The sequence below is a fragment of the Borostomias antarcticus genome (assembly GCF_949987555.1).
Source record: "Borostomias antarcticus genome assembly, chromosome: 5".
Taxonomy (NCBI): domain Eukaryota; kingdom Metazoa; phylum Chordata; class Actinopteri; order Stomiiformes; family Stomiidae; genus Borostomias; species Borostomias antarcticus.
Genome location: NC_140238.1, coordinates 23,077,827 through 23,084,702, shown reverse-complemented (window position 1 = coordinate 23,084,702; position 6,876 = coordinate 23,077,827).

Below are 6,876 nucleotides of genomic sequence, written 5' to 3'. Positions count from 1 at the left end.
CCATTAATGTTATGGAAACTGCTGCTAGTTGTTTTGAGCTCATGAGCTAACTGGCTATCCTGCTCTTATTGTGCTGGATTAGAATTGGAAGCATTGGAACTGATGTGTCCAGGCGACAAGATGTTTCGGTTTGACCATTCCTGAACAGAAACAAGCCAGCCAAGCACATAAGCCAGGCTTGGTCTGGTCTGGTTATGTGAAGCATTCCGTGCATGTAATTTCTTTATTGTAAAGCACTTTGAGCTGAATTGTTTGGTATGAAAGGTGCTATACAAATGAAGTTGATTATTATTATTATTATTATTATTATTATGATTACTACTACTACTTCTCTGTACCTCTACCCCAGCTGCTCTTTCTCTGTTTCTCTTTCCCCCTCTCTCGCTTTCTCTCTCCTAGTGTACCTATACATGCGCGAGCGTCTCGGTGTTTGTACATGTGTGCGTGGAAGAGAGTGGGAGTTTTCAATGCTCACCCGCCGACCGCTTATTAGCCCGAGTTTCCGATGTTAGGAGGTGGAGGGGGCCAGGAAATCAAAACATGCTTTCACAGGCTGACGCTATAGCTTCGGTTAGCAGCCTCGCTAATCACCCGCGACATCATGCTGCCTTGCCAGTACAATAGAGGAGAACAGCACTTATCTCTCTGCCACTATAAATGTTCCACATCTACCTTCTACCTTTCCTGTTCTCACTGACCTCCTTTGTCTCCAGTTCTATAATAGATTACCTCTCATTGTCTGTCTGTGTCTGTCTGTCTGTCTGTCTGTCTATCTATCTATCTATCTATCTATCTATCTATCTATCTATCTGTCTATCTATCTATCTATCTATCTATCTTCCTTCCATGCTGCTTCATCTTCTTTTACTCTGTACTTTTAGCCCAGCGATTAATTATTCAGATCCTCCTGCAGGGAAGGCAGCTTGACACACTGATTAAACATGAGAGAGAGTGTGTGGTGGGTGTGGGGGGGGGGGGGGTGGAGGAGAGGGAAAGCGGGAGAGGGGGGGGGGGGGGGTGGATGAGAGGGAAAGAGGGAGGGAGAGAGATGGAGGAGAAGGAGAGAGAGAGAGCGAAAGAAGGAGAGGGAGCGAGACAGGGAGGGGAGAGATGGAGAAGGAGGGAGAGAGATGAGAAGGAGAGAGAGAGGGGGGAGAAGAGCGATGGGTGAATGAAAGGGGGAAATAGAGCAGAGCTGTGGAGAGCAAGAGGAAGTGATGTGTTTGTGTGTTTGTTCTGTTCCTGTGTGTGTGTATGTGTGTGTGTGTGTGTGTGTGTCTGCTAATACACCAGATGTTGTTACTGTCAGTGAAAGAGCAAGGGTACAGATGCAGACTACGTGTTCATATTTGGCAGTCTAGGACATACACATAGGTTGGTGGTAAGAGGGTTTCGACAACTGGGGATGCCCAAAAAGAGGGCTAAACGCCTTGCTAAGTATTGCTCTGTCTCTGCTGTCATAGGCAGCCGCCATATATGGCGGAGACGCTGCTACTTGTACCCTTTCACGATGTGTGAAAAATAAAGTTATGCCATAAATGATATACTGACTGCACCTTTAGTATTTGTGTCCCTGTATGTAATTATATGGATATAAATAAATGTATGTTAAAATAGTAGTTAACAGATCATTCTCACCGTTTTATTTTCTAAGAATGGATGCCACTAATTTAGACTCCTCGATTTTGTCCTGATGAATTTCAATCTGGAGTTTGTGAGGTATATGTGCCTTCCGCATAGATTCCCAATACCTACTGTAGCTATCAACAATCTAATGGATGTATGGCCTTTCTGTAGAACTCTCTTAGACAAAGTAGAGGCATTTGGTAAATAACATACAGCAATATTATCAGGAATCCTTGAGAGAACCATCAAGTATGTGTTGTTTAGTGGAAATTGTATTAACTTTCTCTAAAGCTTGTTTTTACAACAGTAACTAGGGTGGGTGGAACTTGCCGTCTGAATGGGAAAGGTCTATTGCTGGTGTTTATACACTATATGGACTAAAGTACACCTACACATTGCACCCACAGGAGCTTTTATGACACGTCATTTTACATTCATAGGCATTAATATAGAGTTGGTCCTCCGTTTGCAGCTATAACAGCTTCCATTCTTCATGGAAGGCTTTCTGCAAGATTTTGGAGTGTGTCTGTGGGAATTTTTGGCGATTCATCCAGAAGAGCATTTGTGAGGTCAAACACTGATGTTGAACGAATAAGGTATTAAAGTGTGGTGTGTGTGAATTACTGAGGCAGAGTAAAAACATATAGGTCCATAATATCCTCATACTAGTGACACACCTTTCCTCAGGTACTGATGTGTAATTAAGCAATAAACCACTCGAGGCCGTGTGTTATAGTGATTTTATAACAGCTAGGGGGCGTTGTTAGAAAACCCCCCTAGCTGTTATAAAATCACTATAACACACGGCCTCGAGTGGTTTATTGCTTTTATACAACGGTTACTACAGCTATTAGTGTAAAATAAACACACAACAATGTAAAATATTAACATTTATTTAAAACGAAGCATCATTCCCTCAATTCCGCCGAGCAAAATAGTTCCCCTAACAAATGGGTTGCCAAGCAACAACAACAACTACAATGCATTGGATCAAATGGGAGGCGCATTAATACTGAAAATGGAATGATATGCGGTCCCAGGTGTGTGTTACAAAGTATTTTAACACGGCTTCCAGCAAATCAGAATCAAGAACCAGAACTAACAGTTGTATAAATGGTATTAAAGTATAATCTGAATCTGTGTTGTTGAAGAAGTTTTGATCTTAAGTCAAAAATAAAGGATTTGCCAAGGTTCGCACAAAAAGGTTCAGTCAGATTTATTAAGAAAACAATACGATTGCAAAAGGACCTCAAGATAAAACACAGAGTGGTTCATCAGAAGAAGTGAGCCAAAGCTCGTCTGGCGCAGCCTTATATGTGCTCAATACAAGGATGTGATGCTAGCAGGCATTTGGTTGGCTGACCCATCTATACACGTCATAATAAGGTGACGGACATCAAACAGTGGTCAAGGGATTCAAAGAAAAGCGCGGTACACTTTGAATATAGACAAAGGAACAAAGGCCTGAGCCAGGACGGGAAGGTTGAGGTGTGAGGCCTTCCTGTCCTGGTGAGGATACAACAACAGGGGTCTCTGTCTTAAAAGAGAAGTGGGGAAGACAGAGGTTCAGGAGGTGTTTGGAGTTACAAGAGAGAGAGAGAACAAAGGTTTAAAGTGTTTACAATAGCAAAAGGCAGGGGACTGGATCAATAGGTTTTTAAGAACAGAAAGCTGAGATCTGAATAGTCTTGAGGCTAGTTGTAAATTCTATGACAGTGTGCACGTATTCCCCAGTCCTACTGGTATAATCTGAATCTGTGTGCACGTATTCCCCAGTCTTACTGTTATAATTACATTACATTACATTACAGTCATTTAGCAGACGCTTTTATCCAAAGCGACTAACAATAATTGCATTTAACGTAGGAAGAGCCAATGTACTACTACTTGCCAGAACTCACAAGTGCATCTTCTTTCTAAAACAAGTGACTAAGAGCATAATCTAGTGCTGAAGGCAAAGTGCAAGAATCGCAATCTAAAGTACAGTGCAATATAATATAATACAATAAGTGCTTAGGTGGGAGGATTGTTGTAGTACTTCTTGAAGAGATGAGTTTTGAGACTGCGACGAAAGATGGGCAGCGACTCTGCTGTCCTAACATCAGTGGGCAGTTCATTCCACCACTGCGGGGCCAGGGCAGAGAGGAGCTGTGACCGTGTCGATCGACCGCAGGAGCCTCGGAGTGACGGGGCAACCAGTCGCCCTGAGGTAGCAGAGCGTAGCGGTCGGGAGGGGGTGTAGGGTTTGACCATGGCCTGGAGGTAGGAGGGGGCTGTTCCTTTCATTGCCCTGTAGGTTAGCGCCAGAGTTTTAAACTGGATGCGAGCCGCTACAGGGAGCCAGTGATATATAATCTGAATCTGTGTGCACGTATTCCCCAGTCCTACTGGTATAATCTGAATATGTGTGCACGTATTCCCCAGTCCTACTGGTCAGTCCTGCGATAGGAACCCCCTGAGGATGAAGCCTATGTTTGTTAATGACATTAACGTTGTAGCAGAAAGAATATACGGTAGCTGTGTATGTCAATGTTACTGTAACACACACACACACACACACTGACAGTTTATAGATAAACGTATGACACTGTTTCGAATGCATTGTGAAGACTTATGCGGCACGTAGCTCAGGAGGTAGAGCAGCCGACTGGGGATCATAAGGTCTCTGTGTGCTGAAGTGTCCTTGAGCAAGACACTGAACCCCCAAATCGCTCACGTGCAACACGGTGGCTCAGTACCTACTGTGGCTTCACAGCAAGAAGGTCTCCGGCCTTTCTGTTCCGTTTGCATGTTCTCCCCGTGTTTGCAAGGTTTTCCTCCCTAAGAACCCAATATAAAAACATGCAGAAGTACAGATCGCTAATGCTGTCAGTTCCTGACCAAGACGGACAGGAGCACTTGGTCGGTCCCCGTGGCACATCCCATGCCCACCGACCGTCTGCTCCCGGCTGCCCTTGGAGGAAGGACGACGGGGCGACGGCAGAGGATAATTTCATCAGTGGACACTCCTGCCACTCTGCCTGTGTGTGTTTTTCGGCGTTGACGCCCCATTACCGTGTGCTGTGTGCAACCACTGTATGACAATAAAAGTTGTTTGTTTTGTTTGTTGTTTTGACTTAAATGAATGTGTCTGGTGTAGCCTTTAGTGTTATAAAGATCTGCATCATTATAGACATCACTGCATCACTGTTCTCATCATTGTTCCTAAAAGCCTGCACAGATGCTCTGTTTCAGTTCTCTCTCTCTCTCTCTCTCTCTCTTTCTGACACTCACTCTCCTTCAAAGAGAGACACTAGGGCAATGGACATCACCTCTATCCATCCTCATATAAGTATTTCCAGACCACACGCCTCTCTTACGGCTGGAGTCCTGAGCAGTGTGCGGCGGACCAGTGACGCCCCCCCTCCCTCCCGTCGCTCCGCAGACCTAATTAGCTGCTGGTGCCGACAAGGCCTTCTGCTCTGTCAGGACTGCTTAGCCAACCGGAAGCCTCTGAACTCTCGCCCTCCCCGTCTGCACGCCGCCACCAGTGAATGGAAGTCGAGCTTCTGCAGTGACAAGCACAGACGAGGCGCCGCGAGGTGGAGAAGAGAGGAGAAGAGAAGGGAGGAGAGGAGGAAGAGGAGAGAGAGGGAGGAGGGGAAGAGGAGAGAGAAGAGAAAGAGGAGAGAGAAGGAGGAGAGGAAGAGGAGAGAGGAGCGGAGAGGAATAGGTGAGGAGAGGAAAAGGAGAAGGACAGGAGAGGAGAAGAGAACAGAGGAGAGGATAGGAGAGGAGAGGAGGCTCAGAGATTCATGTCGCCGACAGACAGATCGTGACGGGGGTAATATCTGTTGGACGCCGATGGATTAAGTTTTGTCATATTACTGTGTATTTCCACGGACAGTAAATCAAGGTGAAGGTCTGGTTATGGAGGACACATACCTACACACACATACAGTACCTACATATCTACATACAAACACTTACACACATATCTACACACAAAAACACACGCACACAACAGGGGGGTGAAGAGAGATTGAAGCGTCTATCACGCAGAAATCAGTGACGTGTGTGATTGCCATAGAGGCGTGACACGGCCGTCCCAAAACTCACCCACAATGTCTTTAGTCATCGGATGGAATGAAGTGACTTTACGGGAAAGGACACAACTGACAACTTCAAAAATATCGAACAGTAAATGTCCTCTCACTTTGTTCCCCATAAAGTACTCGCTTCGCAGCTGTGTAGGGTAGTTTGATCACCACAGCAGCCACACACACACCAGCCCCATAATCATCCTTTAACCATGATGGATGAGGATGCGGTAGCCATGGTTACGTTACCATATTGACCTGATTTTTAAGGACTCAGAAGAGTTTTTTTCTCAGTTGCTCCTCCTCGTCCTCCTCCTCCAGATATCTCTTCATCCACTCTTCATCTTGTTTAGTGTCTGTTAAATCTGTGCGTCCATATCACGGACCCTCTTTGTCTCTCTATAGCTCTCACTCTTGTAGTATTGTGGTCTCCATCTCTCCTTCCCACTCTCTCTCTTTTTGTGCATGGCTGTAAGCCAGCGCACTATAGATAGAATTTGTCTGGTTGTCACTCCCTCCCTCCCTCCCTCCTTCCCTCTGTCCCGTTGTTTACCTGCAGTTCTATGTTACCACCACAGGAGGCTGTAGGTCCACTAGCCTTGTGTTATATTCCGCCGGAGGTCCGCCAACTCGTCCATCGGGGACCCACTGAAGGTCCGCTAGCCTTGTGTTATCTGGGTTTATCCCTTACCTTTGTCCAGAAACAGAAGTTGAACCAATTGCAGCAAAATAGCTAACGTTACAGGAATCATCAGTGTAACTGCTTTAGCCACTGACCGCTACCATTAATGTTATGGAAGCTGCTGCTAGTTGTTGTGAGCTCATGAGCTAACTGGCTATCCCGCTCTTATTGTGCTGGATTAACATTGGAAGCACTGGAACTGATGTGCCCTATCTTAATTTATCAGACATTATTTCATGTCATTTCAATTCACAGCTATTTCAGTGGCATGACTAGCTTCCGTCCTACCAGTCCTGAACAGAAACAAGCCAGCCACGCACATAAGCCAGGCTGGACCTTGTCTGGTTCTCTTTGACAGGCAGATCTGTGCACCAGTTCCCCATGGTCCTGACCTCCATAAATGGGGGAACACAAGAGAGAAGAGAGAGAGAGAGAGAGAGAGAGAGAGAGAGAAAGGGGGGTGATTCACATGAAGCCCATTATAGCACC